Source organism: Octopus sinensis, linkage group LG4 (assembly GCF_006345805.1).
Source record: "Octopus sinensis linkage group LG4, ASM634580v1, whole genome shotgun sequence".
In the NCBI taxonomy this organism is placed as follows: domain Eukaryota; kingdom Metazoa; phylum Mollusca; class Cephalopoda; order Octopoda; family Octopodidae; genus Octopus; species Octopus sinensis.
In genome coordinates, this window is record NC_043000.1 from 4188292 (window position 1) to 4200959 (window position 12668).

At 35.4% G+C, this 12668-nt stretch overlaps 1 long non-coding RNA gene across 1 annotated transcript in view; it reads right to left on the bottom strand.

The window, feature by feature from the left end:
• Positions 1–1148: 1148 nt before the first annotated feature.
• The window catches only part of LOC118763194, an 18037-nt gene continuing 6517 nt past the window's right edge, over positions 1149–12668 (bottom strand). The window contains exons 2-5 of the long non-coding RNA XR_004998946.1: positions 12570–12578; positions 6184–6189; positions 5174–5181; positions 1149–1214 (exon numbers count right to left, since the gene is read on the bottom strand). This is a non-coding gene — a long non-coding RNA (uncharacterized LOC118763194). The remainder of the gene's footprint in view (positions 1215–5173; positions 5182–6183; positions 6190–12569; positions 12579–12668) is intronic.

Genomic DNA, 12668 nt, shown 5'->3' on the forward strand with positions numbered 1-12668 from the left:
TAATAATTGTTATTGTAACCATGTCTCCAGCTTTAAAACAATGAATAAGAGATATTCAACATCTTTGGCTGATTTTGCGTGGTGACTAAAGAGGATAAAATGAAGTACAGTGTAACTTGGTCCAAAGTGAGGTACATGAAGCCTACATTATAATTTCCAGGATATGACGTCTGTGTTCTGAGGAGTCCTTATCTATTCTGTTCACTAATGAGCAGATCATTAACAGAATTTCTGAAAGTCTCTTGAGATGCCTACATGCATATAAATGTACTTTCACACAATGCAGTGGGAATGAATTTTGAGTAACTGTTAACATAATTTACTTCAAGGTATGGATGAATTAAGCTTATTTTTAACCTTCACATTTTTATAAACACCAAGTTGCTATTTAACTGTTTTTGTGATCGTGAGTGCACTGAACCACATGTGTCCATATACTTACATTTTTGCAGATGCTTGCATGAGCAAGTGTACTTGCACCATGCAGCTTCCCTGAGGGCGTTTATGCATCCTTATTTGTTAATGGTTATTTTTCTCACTGTATTGCATGTTCATTTCTTTTCTTTCCATCTGTGATTTGATTTTTGATTTTCTATATAAATGAAGATATTTCCTCCATCTGGCTGCTTTTCTTTCTACAAAATGAGAAGTTACATTGTGGAACTGTTAGTTTAATGAGTTGTGTCAATTTATCACCCGACGAGACACATCTGCACCACTGGATGCCCCCGAACCAGTTGTTGAGTGTCCTATTTGTGATGGATCAATGCCAGATGTGTCGAAACAATTGTTATGATTAATAATAAATTCTTGTGTATTTCATCTTACGTCTTTCATTTGCCATATATATAGATATATATGTATATATTTCTTTATTGCCCACAAGGGGATAAACATAGAGGGGACAAACAAGGACAGACAAAGGGATTAAGTCGATTACATCGACCGATGTGCGTAACTGGTACTTTATTTATCGACTCCGAAAGGATGAAAGGCAAAGTTGACCTCAGCGGAATTTGAACTTAGAACGTAATGGCAGATGAAATACTGCTAAGCATTTCGCCCGTCATGCTAACGTTTCTGCAAGCTCGCTCCCTTATAGATATATATGTATATATGTAATTAAATCAAGGATATAAATCCTCTTAAAGGGATGTCAGCATCCAAGTTCCCTGGTTTTATCCAGTGTATCAGTGAAAAACCAAAGATGTTAGCTCCGCATTTATGGATCTGGATATTGATGGTTATTTTTCTCATACATACATCATCATCATCATCATCGTCATCATTTAGCGTCCGTTTTCCATGCTAGCATGGGTTGGACGGTTCAACTGGGGTCTGTGAAGCTGGAAGGCTTCATCAGGCCCAGTCAGATCTGGCAGTGTTTCTACAGCTGGATGCCCTTCCTAATGCTAACCACTCCGAGAGTGTAGTGGGTGCTTTTTACGTGCCACCCGCACAGGTGCCAGACAGAGCTGGCAAACGGCCGCGAACGGATGGTGCTTTTACATGTCACCGGCACGGGGGCCAGGCGAGGCTGGCAATGGACACGAACGGATGGTGCTTTTACATGCCACCAACACGGGGGCTAGACAGAGCTGGCAAATATTACTATATAAAGTGTATAAAGTATTTTTATACGCAGAGAGGAGACTCTTGACAGGACTTCTTACATGATAGAAAAGGCAGTTAAAACTCAAACCATGAAAAAAAAATTCATGAGTCACGCTAGTAATATATATTAACATACATATTTAGTGTGGTGTGGTCATCACTCTAGTAGTAGGTTTCTTTTACTACTAATCATAGTGTATAGTTGCCACTGTTACTAAATGTTAACACGATTACAAGATTTGGAATAACGAAAGAGCCATTCTTAAACTTCACATATAATTTCATGTAATTATATATGAATTACGAATTCAACAATAGGCCTCGTGTGAAGCTTTACATGAATATGTAAAGTTACATACAGTTTAGCCGTGTCATGTTCTGCAAGGAAAGAAATGTAATAGAAAATGTACAAAAGAATTTCATGCCACAATTGGTTCACTAGTAGCGTAAGGGTAATTTGTACATATGTCGTATGGCATAAAACGCTTGCGACACACAGTTGCTGCTGAAAGTCATTTCTTTAGCTTAGGCCACGTGTAGACAAACTTAGCTACTCTCTGTAATAACAATGCATTAAGGTCAAAGTTTGGTGAGGAAGAGAAGAGGAACAAATCGTGCTTGTCCAGTATATAGCCTCAAAGACTGCTGGCTCCTGGTGAATGAAAAAGCTTCCAGAACCTTCTACGACTCTGTAGTATTACTAAAAGTGACATAAATCTGCTATTCTTAGAAGTTTTCTAGAATGTTCGCCAAGGGAGGTCACTGACTTCTGGTGAACCGTAAATAATGCAATGACAGAATCTGTTTCAATTTACATCACACCTACATGTATATATATATATATATATATATATATATATGCATGTATAAATATATATATGTTTGTATATATACATATATATAACCAAGAAAAAAGCAACAAGAATGGATTAGTAGTTTAGTACAATTGTTTCATACCAAGAACAATTTTATTTAAAGCTGCAAGTATTGCAGCAAATACAAATGTCCAGTATTCATCAGCTAAGTCACATATATGTTTTCCAGACATCCTAGAGAGTGTGTCTATCCTAGATTTTCTGTCACCACAGAAATAAACTAACCTTTGTCTGTGGTATATCTATGCCTTCTTACTCCCCTACTATCTTCCTCCCATAATGTCCTTTATTTGGACTGAATCTGCTTCGCCGACTCTCTTACTACTACAACCAAATTCTGTTTGTAACAGCTTAGTTGTGAAATGAACCGCTGTGTGATCAACAGCATTCCTCATGTCTCCGGAAATTATATCTGCATTTTTATGGATGGATTCACCTTCTCTGGGAAGTTAACAATCTTTTTAAAAACTTTTTATAAAACTGTGCATCATTAGAAAGCAATTTGAGTCTGCTTATAATTTGACTTTAAATCTCATAGAACTCACTCCTAATACTTCATGAGGATAGACACACTCTCTAGGATGTCTGGAAAACATATATGTGATTTAGCTGATGAATACAGGACATTTGTATTTGCTGCAATACTTGCAGCTTTAAATAAAATTGTTCTTGGTATGAAACAATTGTACTAAACTACTAATCCATTCTTGTTGCTTTTTTCTTGGTTATAATCACCCCACATTATTTTATGGTTAATACCATAAACAATTCTGGTGCATCTAAGTTAAGTACCGTATTCAAGTGAATTCATTAGAATTCACTTGAATCTTAATTGTTTTTTGCTGAAAGTATATATATATACATATATATTTATATATATATATATATATATATATATATATATATATATATATATATATAATATATATATATATATCTATATATATATATATATATATATATATATATAATAAATATTAGGGAATGAATCCAAAATTACAGGAAAAATCAGATTTAGGATTAAATCCAATTTTATAGTAAAATATTATATAATATATAATTCGAGACAAAACCACTATTTTAAAACCAAACAAGGAAAGACTTAATCAATACATAAAATTTTAATATAAATTAAATAAACTGCCACTACAAATGTTTCATGTCTGCTACCGACAATCTTCAGGTGGATTTTCGATCTAAAAATATCAATATTTTAAAATATAATTTAAAATAATTTAAAATAATAAAATAATAAAATTATCAATGAAAGAATATAAAAAATAAAAATATAATCTATATATAATCTATATATAATCTATATATAATCAATATATAATCTAAAATAATCTAAAATAAACCCTATAAACAATTGAATATAAAAACCTATAAAAACCTATAAAAGTTCTCATATTTAAAAATGTACAAAAACCAAAAAACAACAAGCAAAAAACAAAAACCAAAAAACAAAAAACAAAAAACAAAAAATAAACTATATATACACACACATGCTCATACCCTCAACACATTACTTATTCATACTTCCTCACACACACATACAACACTCAATTCATAAACAATATACATATACCCGCTCACACATACATATACATACACATACATACAGAACACGATATATACCAATATATAAACACCCACACCCATACAGATAAATAAATTACGCAAACAATCACACACACACACATTCACACATACATAAACACTCAAAAGAAAACCGAACAATTCTTTGCACGTGGATATCAAACGTTTTAAAAAAATTTATGAATGGAAATGAAATCCATACATACAAGTATAAATATAACTATACAACCCCTAACACAATACACACAAATACACACACATATATACACACACCCACAAACTTAACCATATACACACTCACACATACATATACATACGTACAAGTCTCGATACAAACAAACTTTAATAAAACGACCATGATAAACGAAAACTCATATATATATTAATATATATATAAATAAAAGAGTGTGTACACGCAGACGGGTGCAATCAAATGCACATTCAAAACTTACATGTATACAAGTGCATAAATAATCACACCCAATTACATAGCACTCATACACTCCCACATATACACTTATACTTGTACACTCTCACACATACATATACACCCATACCTACATACAAAAATTCTTATTAAAATAATCATGATAAATAAAATCCATACATACAAGTATAAATATAACTATACAACCCCTAACACAATACACACAAATACACACACATATATACACACCCCCACAAACATAACCATATACACACTCACACATACAAATAATACGTACAAAACTCAATACAATCAAATACGCACAAGCACACACATTCACACATACATAAACATACAAAAGAAAACAACATTTCTACACATAATACGATATATAAAAAATACTCCATAAGAAATCAGATTATCATAAGTAACAAGATTAACAAAGGAGAAAAATAGACATACCTTCTAATCAGTATCAAATTTTGAAGTGAATAACTCAATCCGTTATTACAATAAACAAAAATTACGTTACCATGGAACCGAACATATAAAAATTACTAGCGCTACGTAAAACAGCGTCTTTAAAATTATGAATGGAATATAAAATTCTTTGCGCGTAGTAAACAAACGTAAATTTAAAAATTATGAATGGATATACAAAACTTTCTACAAATTCTTTAAAAAAACCATTGAAAGCTGTTAAATTGCAAAATGTTTGTGTTGTTTATAATAAACTTTATTTTACATTTTTGCTCACAAGAGATTATGTCTGATCTTTAGCATTCTGCTGTATGTCCTCTCAAATCATGATCTTGTTGATAATTACTAACAAAAATAAAGCTGATATAAATACACACAAGTGTTGAAAATTAAGTTTAATTACCAATAAACATCAGCTTGGATGACACTTTACTCAACCGACAGAGGAAAATGACCGATCAAACTGATTATGTAAACAGAATTGTGATTAGTCGAAAGTGTCTTCTTGTCTCAAGCTCTGATTTTCTACCTATTCTTGTTGGAACCTTTGATATGGAGTATCAAAATTTTAAACCCTTTCACACTTGTAAAGTGTTAAGCAAACTTAAAAATTAGTCATTACCATTATTGTCAGTACGGGCAGAACTTATGAATCGTTTACTGTGAAGGAGAAATTAAATATGTTGAATATGCATTTGAATATGACAATAGGACTACCAGAAGGCATTTTAATATTAATAAAGCCAATGTTTCAAAATTAGCATAAACAGTACAACAAACTTAAAACTGTGCCTAGTAATAAACAGACAAAAATAAAAGCATACAATCAAGATTATCCATATCATTACATTTTTTCAGTCAGAAATAGCCATATCACTGTCTGTCAATGGTGCTCCATTGTGATAGGTAGAAACTCCAAGCAATGTAAAATATGACCTGGACTGTGTTTACCAGCATGAACGTAAGACTTCAAAAAGTAGTTAACCATTTAATGGTTTTAGTAAATTTATACTGAAAAAGTAAGCATTATACCATCCAGCATAAATAAAAGTCAACTTCATTATATTTAAGCCATTATTTTTTCTGTAAAAACCTATTCTGATATTAAATGAGTTAACTTCTGGTACAAATGTTTACATTTTGTACCTTTTCTCAACAAAAGTAAATCTCTAAAAAATTTCTGGAAACAATCTACTCATATAATTTATGCACCCCTAAAGTTTATTTTTATTTTTCCCCCAAAAAAATGCTTAAATTACATGGGCTTTTATGGTATATATATATATATATATATAAATATATACAATGGGCTTCTTTCAGTTTCTATCAAATCCACTCACAAGGCTATAGTAGAAAATACTTGCCCAAGGTGCCATGCAGTGGAACTGAACTTGGGACCATGTGATGTATATGTTATATTTGAATGCTGTTGACAGTGGCTTCAAAGTTTTAGCCAGCTAAGCCATAATTGGACTGTGATGCATTAGAGTTACTTCTGCCTTACTGTCAAGAAGATTCTTGCATAAGAATAATACATTTGTACTCAAAAGTACAGAATAATAACACATCAGATTAATATAATATTGTTTTTTATTATAACTGAACATAAAAACAGACATCAATATTTATATGTGTTTTATCCAGAATTGCAATTTCCAACCTGACATTAATTCTTCTTAAGATGACAATGAGTGATACGAAAAAGATATAGCTGATATTTCAACAGGTAAAACATCTGAATAAGCAAGATTATTTGGGACATTGGGTGCTACGTAGTAATGCCAGCACCAGCACTGAGTCCTTGATTGGCTGAATGCAGCCCCCTGCACCAGTCTTAGAATGCACACCTCTGTTCTATTAGTCGTAACCGTTTCATAAATACAGCCTGAAGTAATAATTTTTAACAGGTGAATATGCAGTCCTTTTACTTGTTTCAGTTATTTGACTGTGGTCATGCTGGAGCACGACCTCCAAGGGTTTTTAGTTGAAGAAATTGACCCCAGGACTTACTCTTTGCAAGCCTAGTACTTATTCTATCGGTCTCTTTTGCCAAACCACTAAGTTACGGGGACATAAAGACACCCTCATCAGTGGTGGGGGACAAACAGACACAAAGACACACACATAAATATATATATATATATATAATTTTTTTTTATTAAAAACATAAAAACGGAGAAGAAGCCCATTCTAAAAAGTAGAGCAGTCTATATTTATTACTTGTGAAGGCCTGTTTATAGGGTTACCCTGGGTTTCTCACCATAAGGTGTGTCTTTATGGCGTATCATCAGACCCTAAGACTTGTTGGTCTATGGCCTCTTTAAAGTATGGAGGGGGAAATGAACAGGATATAAACAATGGGGGTTATCTCCCTCTTCTGGTGGTCATCGGCTTCTGGCTATGTCATCCTCTTTCATACACACACACATATATTACAGGTTTCTTTCAGTTTCCGTCTACCATATCCACTCACAAGGCTTTGGTTAGCCTAAGGTTATATTAGAAGACACTTACCCAAGGTTCCATGCAGTGGGACTGAACCCAGAACCATGTGATTGGTAAGCAAGCTTCTTACCACACAGCCACACCTGCGCCTATGCCTCACAGCTTTACCTGCACTTATAGTTGTACAATGTTGTACCAATACTAAGGCAGTAAGCTGGCAGAAACGTTAGCATGCTGGGTGAAATGCTTAGCGATATTTCGTCTGTCTTTACGTTCTGAGTTCAAATTCTGCTGAGGTCAACTTTGCCTTTCATCCTTTCAGGGTCGATAAATTAAGTACCAGTTGCGTAGTGAGGTTGATCTAATCGATTAGCCCCCTCCCCACAAAAATTTTGGGCCTTATGCCTAGAGTAGAGAAGAATATTGTATCAATAGTTCAAGTAAGATTATTTGGGGTTTTTTTACAGCTAAAGAATTGTTCCTATGCTTTTTATTACCGAGTTTATATGATTTTGGTTGGATTAAGAAGTTTTGTCTAAGTTGTAAGGAATTTACATGGTTTCTCTAGATTTTAGTGCCCAAGGCAATCATGTTTGGTTTGTAAAATGCTCAGCCCTGTGATAACATGATGTAGGTATTGGATGTGGAACATCTCTGGTGGCTGGTTGGAAATGAGGTCAGTAGGATGTTGTTGGATATGTAATGATAATTTACATTAAAACTGATGCACAGGTGAGGTGAGAGCGAAAAAGTGGCTAAGTATAAAAAAAGGTTGTTAATGTATGAAGCATTATTGGTAAACAAATTTTATGCTGCATTATAGTCATAAATGGGATATAAAATGTAGACCTGTGAAAGCTTTAGGACAGTGAGGTAAATATGATATACCTGTTAGATATATAATGTTAGTCTATACAAAAGTATGATCTTTTAGATGTATAATGATATTCTATATGAAAGCAGAAATATGGGGAAAGAGAGAGAGAGAGAGAGAGAGCAACAGAGAGACAGAGACAGATAGATAAACTGACAGAGAGACAAACTGACAGAGAGAGAGATAAAGAGAAAAAGAGGGAATGGTTTGATATCAGAGACACACCTATGTGCTCAATGAAAATGTGATGAATTAATAGAATCCTTAACACACCTGAAGAAATTGCTTTTCAGCATTTGTTTTTGGTCTTTATGTTCTGAGTTCAAATCTCATCCATGCCAGCTTTACCACTTATACTTTCAAGAAAAGATAAAATAAATTACGGAGATGTACTTGCATAGCAAGTGACCTGATCTGAGATCATGTGCTGAAACAAAAACAATTGCAGCGTGTAAGGTGTTTATAAACCATTTAAAAAGAAACACACACACAAAAAAAAACAAAAAACGTTAGATTCACTTCAACATTTAACTTTAATTTGTGTTAAAATATTTTTGTCACTTTGAAATCGTGACAAAATTTTGTCAGTGAACAGGTTGTGGTTTCAAAGCGACAAAAATATTTTGACATAAATTAAATTTAAATGTTGAAGTGAATCTAATGGTTTTTGTGTGTGTGTTTTTTAAATGGCTTATAAACACCTTCCACGCTGCAATTATCAAAATAGATTGCCACTTTGATATAGTGGGATTAGCAGAACTGCTAGAATTGTGGCTAAAATGGTTTGTCACATTTGTTCTTTACTCTTTATGTTCTGAGTTGCAAACTTTGTCTCTGTTTGTTCATTCAACTAAAGACTAAACTGAAAATGGAAACATATAGGTGGAAGACAAATCTAATTGTTATCTGTAATGGTTCCCTTTAGTGGAACCGTCTCCTCAGCAGCTGTCAAGATCTCAGAATGATTTACAGAAACAGCATTTTTCTTTATTTTTTTTAAATTTTTTGTTTTGCATGTGAAGGACATTTCTTTTTCTCAATTTTCTAGTGAAGAGGAAAAGCAATTCTCATGACTCTTTACAGGGCCTCTAAAATAACTGAGAAGGAAGGAAATAGGGAGAGAGATATCCTCAAACAAGAGACTCGGCCCAAATGCTTGTAAAAGAGTGGACTTTGTTAAAGGTACCGAAGGTGTAAAATCATCATCATCATCGTCATCATCGTCATCATCATCATTATCATCGTCATCATTTACTGTCTGTTCTCCATTCTGGCATGGCAAGGCCAGGTGCTACATCAGGTTCCATAGTCTGTTTTGACATAGTTTCTATGACTGGATGCCCTTCCTAATGCCAACCCCTTTCCAGAGTGTACTGGGTGCTTTTTACATGGTACCTGCACTAGTACTTTTTACACGGCACCATCACCTGTGCTTTTTATGTGGTTGGGCAGCTCTTCTTGAGTACAGCAATGCACCATATATCTTGATCCTTTGTCATCTCTTTCATCATCTTGGTCTTTATCATCTCTCATTGTTTTGAGGTCAGCCTTCAATACTTTGTCTCATGTCTTCCTAGATCTCCTTCTTCCATAACTTGCATCCACTTTGTTTGTTCCTTCTTGAGCCACGTCTGGCTCATATGGGCCAGTTTCCCAGTTTCCTTGGCGTATAGGCTCTCCACCTGGACGGGATGCTGGTCCGTCGCAGGTGAGCTGCAAGATGCAGGAGGAAAGAGTGAGAGAAAGTTGTGGCGAAAGAGTCAGCATTACCTTCTGCCGGAGCTGCATGGAGCTTAGGTGTTTCGCTCATAAGCACACACATCGCCCGGTCTGAGAATCGAACCCGTGACCCCTCGACCGTGAGTCTGCTGCTCTAACCACTTGGCCATGTGCCTCCATGCATCCACTTTAAGTGATTGGCACATCTTTATACAACTGTCCAGTGGTGTTAAACTAGGCAAGGGATTAAGTCTATCACCTGTGCAGACCATAGTGAGATTTAAACTTAGGATGCAAAGAGCAAAAACAAATACCACAAGATGTCCCAACATTCTTACAGGTCTGCCAGACTATCACATTGGAATTATACATTTTAACCAGCCTTCAAAAGTGAAAGAGAAAGTTGACCTCTCTGCTTGTTTTTATGCTTGTATCACTTACAAAATGATGTTCTGCAATTGTCTGGTAACTTGCAGTTTGACGAAGAGATTACTCTTTTACTTGTTTCAGTCGTTTGACTGTTGCCATGCTGGAGCACCGCCTTTTTTTAGTTGAGCAAATCGACCCCAGGACTTATTCTTTCTAAGCCTAGTTTTATTGGTCTCTTTTGCTGAATCGCTAAGTTATTGGGACGTAAACACACCAGCATCGGTTGTCAAGCGATATTGGGGGGACAAACACAGACACACACACATACATATACATATATATCATATATACGACGGGCTTCTTTCAGTTTCCATCTCCCAAATCCACTCACAAGGCTTCGGTTGGCCTGAGGCTATAGTAGAAGACACTTGCCCAAGGTGCCATGCAGTGGGACTGAACCTGGTACCATGTGGTTGGTAAGCAAGCTACTTACCACACAACCACTTCTACGCCTAATAGATTGATAAAATAAGTGAAGAATCTTTTAAAAATATACGTCCTTGGGTTGATAAAACTGACTAAACCCTTTCAAACTGACGCTCCAGCTTGGTCACAGTCAAATGGTAAATGATTCAAACAATAACCCTTCATCTACAAGCATGGTCCTACTTCATTGGCTCACTTTCATACATTTAATCACACTTCACAAAAATTTTGTATACTTCGCTCATTCACCAACCCCATCTCTCCGTTTTATTGATTTCTATCCAGAAAATCTTTCAATGTTTCTCCATTTCTCTCTGCACCGGTAGTCTGAAAAATAAACCAGGAAGAGATGCATTGATTATAGACTTAACTGAAAGAGGAAGCCATCTATGTCTTTGTGACATTCACAAAGAATTTCTCCATCTCCTTCCACCTTCAAAGTCAATGGCTTCAAATTTCTTACTTGGATGATATTACATCTTCTTCCATGTTTTGAACTTGTCAGATCCTCCTTTCAGGCAGTCTTTGATACTTTCTCTGTGTCTGTCAGCGTTCCCCTTGTTCTATTTCTGGTCTACTGTTCCTATCATCGATGCCACCCAGCCTCTTCACCCAAGTGCCATCGGTCATTCTTTAACATTCAAACACATCAGTTCATTCAAGCATTTTCTATACAGAAACATCTTTTATGTTGCCGAAGAAAAGAATAGAAAAAGGAAAAGAAAAAGAAAAAGAAAAAGAACATTTTTTCTCTGTTGTGTGAAGTTTTGTCAGTTTTTCAATAATTTGATTTGAAGCTGTAGATTTCACACACACACACACACACACATATGTGTGTGTGTGAATGTATATATATTATATATCTGTCTATTTTTTCCTATCTGTCTTTGTCTGTCTGTCTTTCTGTTTGTTTGTCTGTGTGTGTGTGTGTGTTGCTCTTTCTCTCTCTTTCCCTCTTTCTCTATATATATCTTGCTATCTGTCTATTTGTTTGTCTGTCTATGTATCTCATCATCATCATCATCATTGTTTAACATCCGCTTTCCATGCTAGCATGGGTTAGACGATTTGACTGAGGACTGACGAACCAGATAGCTACACCAGGCTCCAATCTGATCTGGCACAGTTTCTAAAGCTGGATGCCCTTCCTAATGCCAACCACTCCGAGAGTGCTGTGGGTGCATTTACATGCCACCGGTACGAAGGCTAGTCATGCGGTACTGGCAATGGCCATGCCAAATGGTGTTTTTTATGTGCCACCTGCATTGGAGCCAGTCCGGTGGCACTGGCAATGACCTCACTCGAATATTTTTCACGTGCCACCGACACAAGTGCCAGTAAGGCGATGTGGGTAGCGATCATGCTCGAATAGTGCTTTTATGTGCCACCAGCACGGAAGCCAGTTAGCTGCTCTGGCAATGATCACACTCGGATGGTGCTCTTAGCGCTCCACTAGCACGGATGCCAGTCATCGAATTTGATTTCAATTTGAATTTTTATCTATTTATTAATTCCTATTATTTTTATATATCTGTTTCCCTCACTTGCACAGGAAGATTGGTTGGATCTGCTTTAACACAGTGCTTTGCATTTGTTTGTAATCTTTGTTACTTCATTCATGAAATTCAGCATTCTGAGACCCCATTCCTTGGCACTTCTTCACCCAACTGTCACTCTCCACATATCTCAACTGTAAGTTAGGTTAAGCTCATCACTCCCTATGGAGCATCAGCTGTCAACCACTTTTCTCCACTGTGTTCTCAACTCTGTGCTGTCCTTG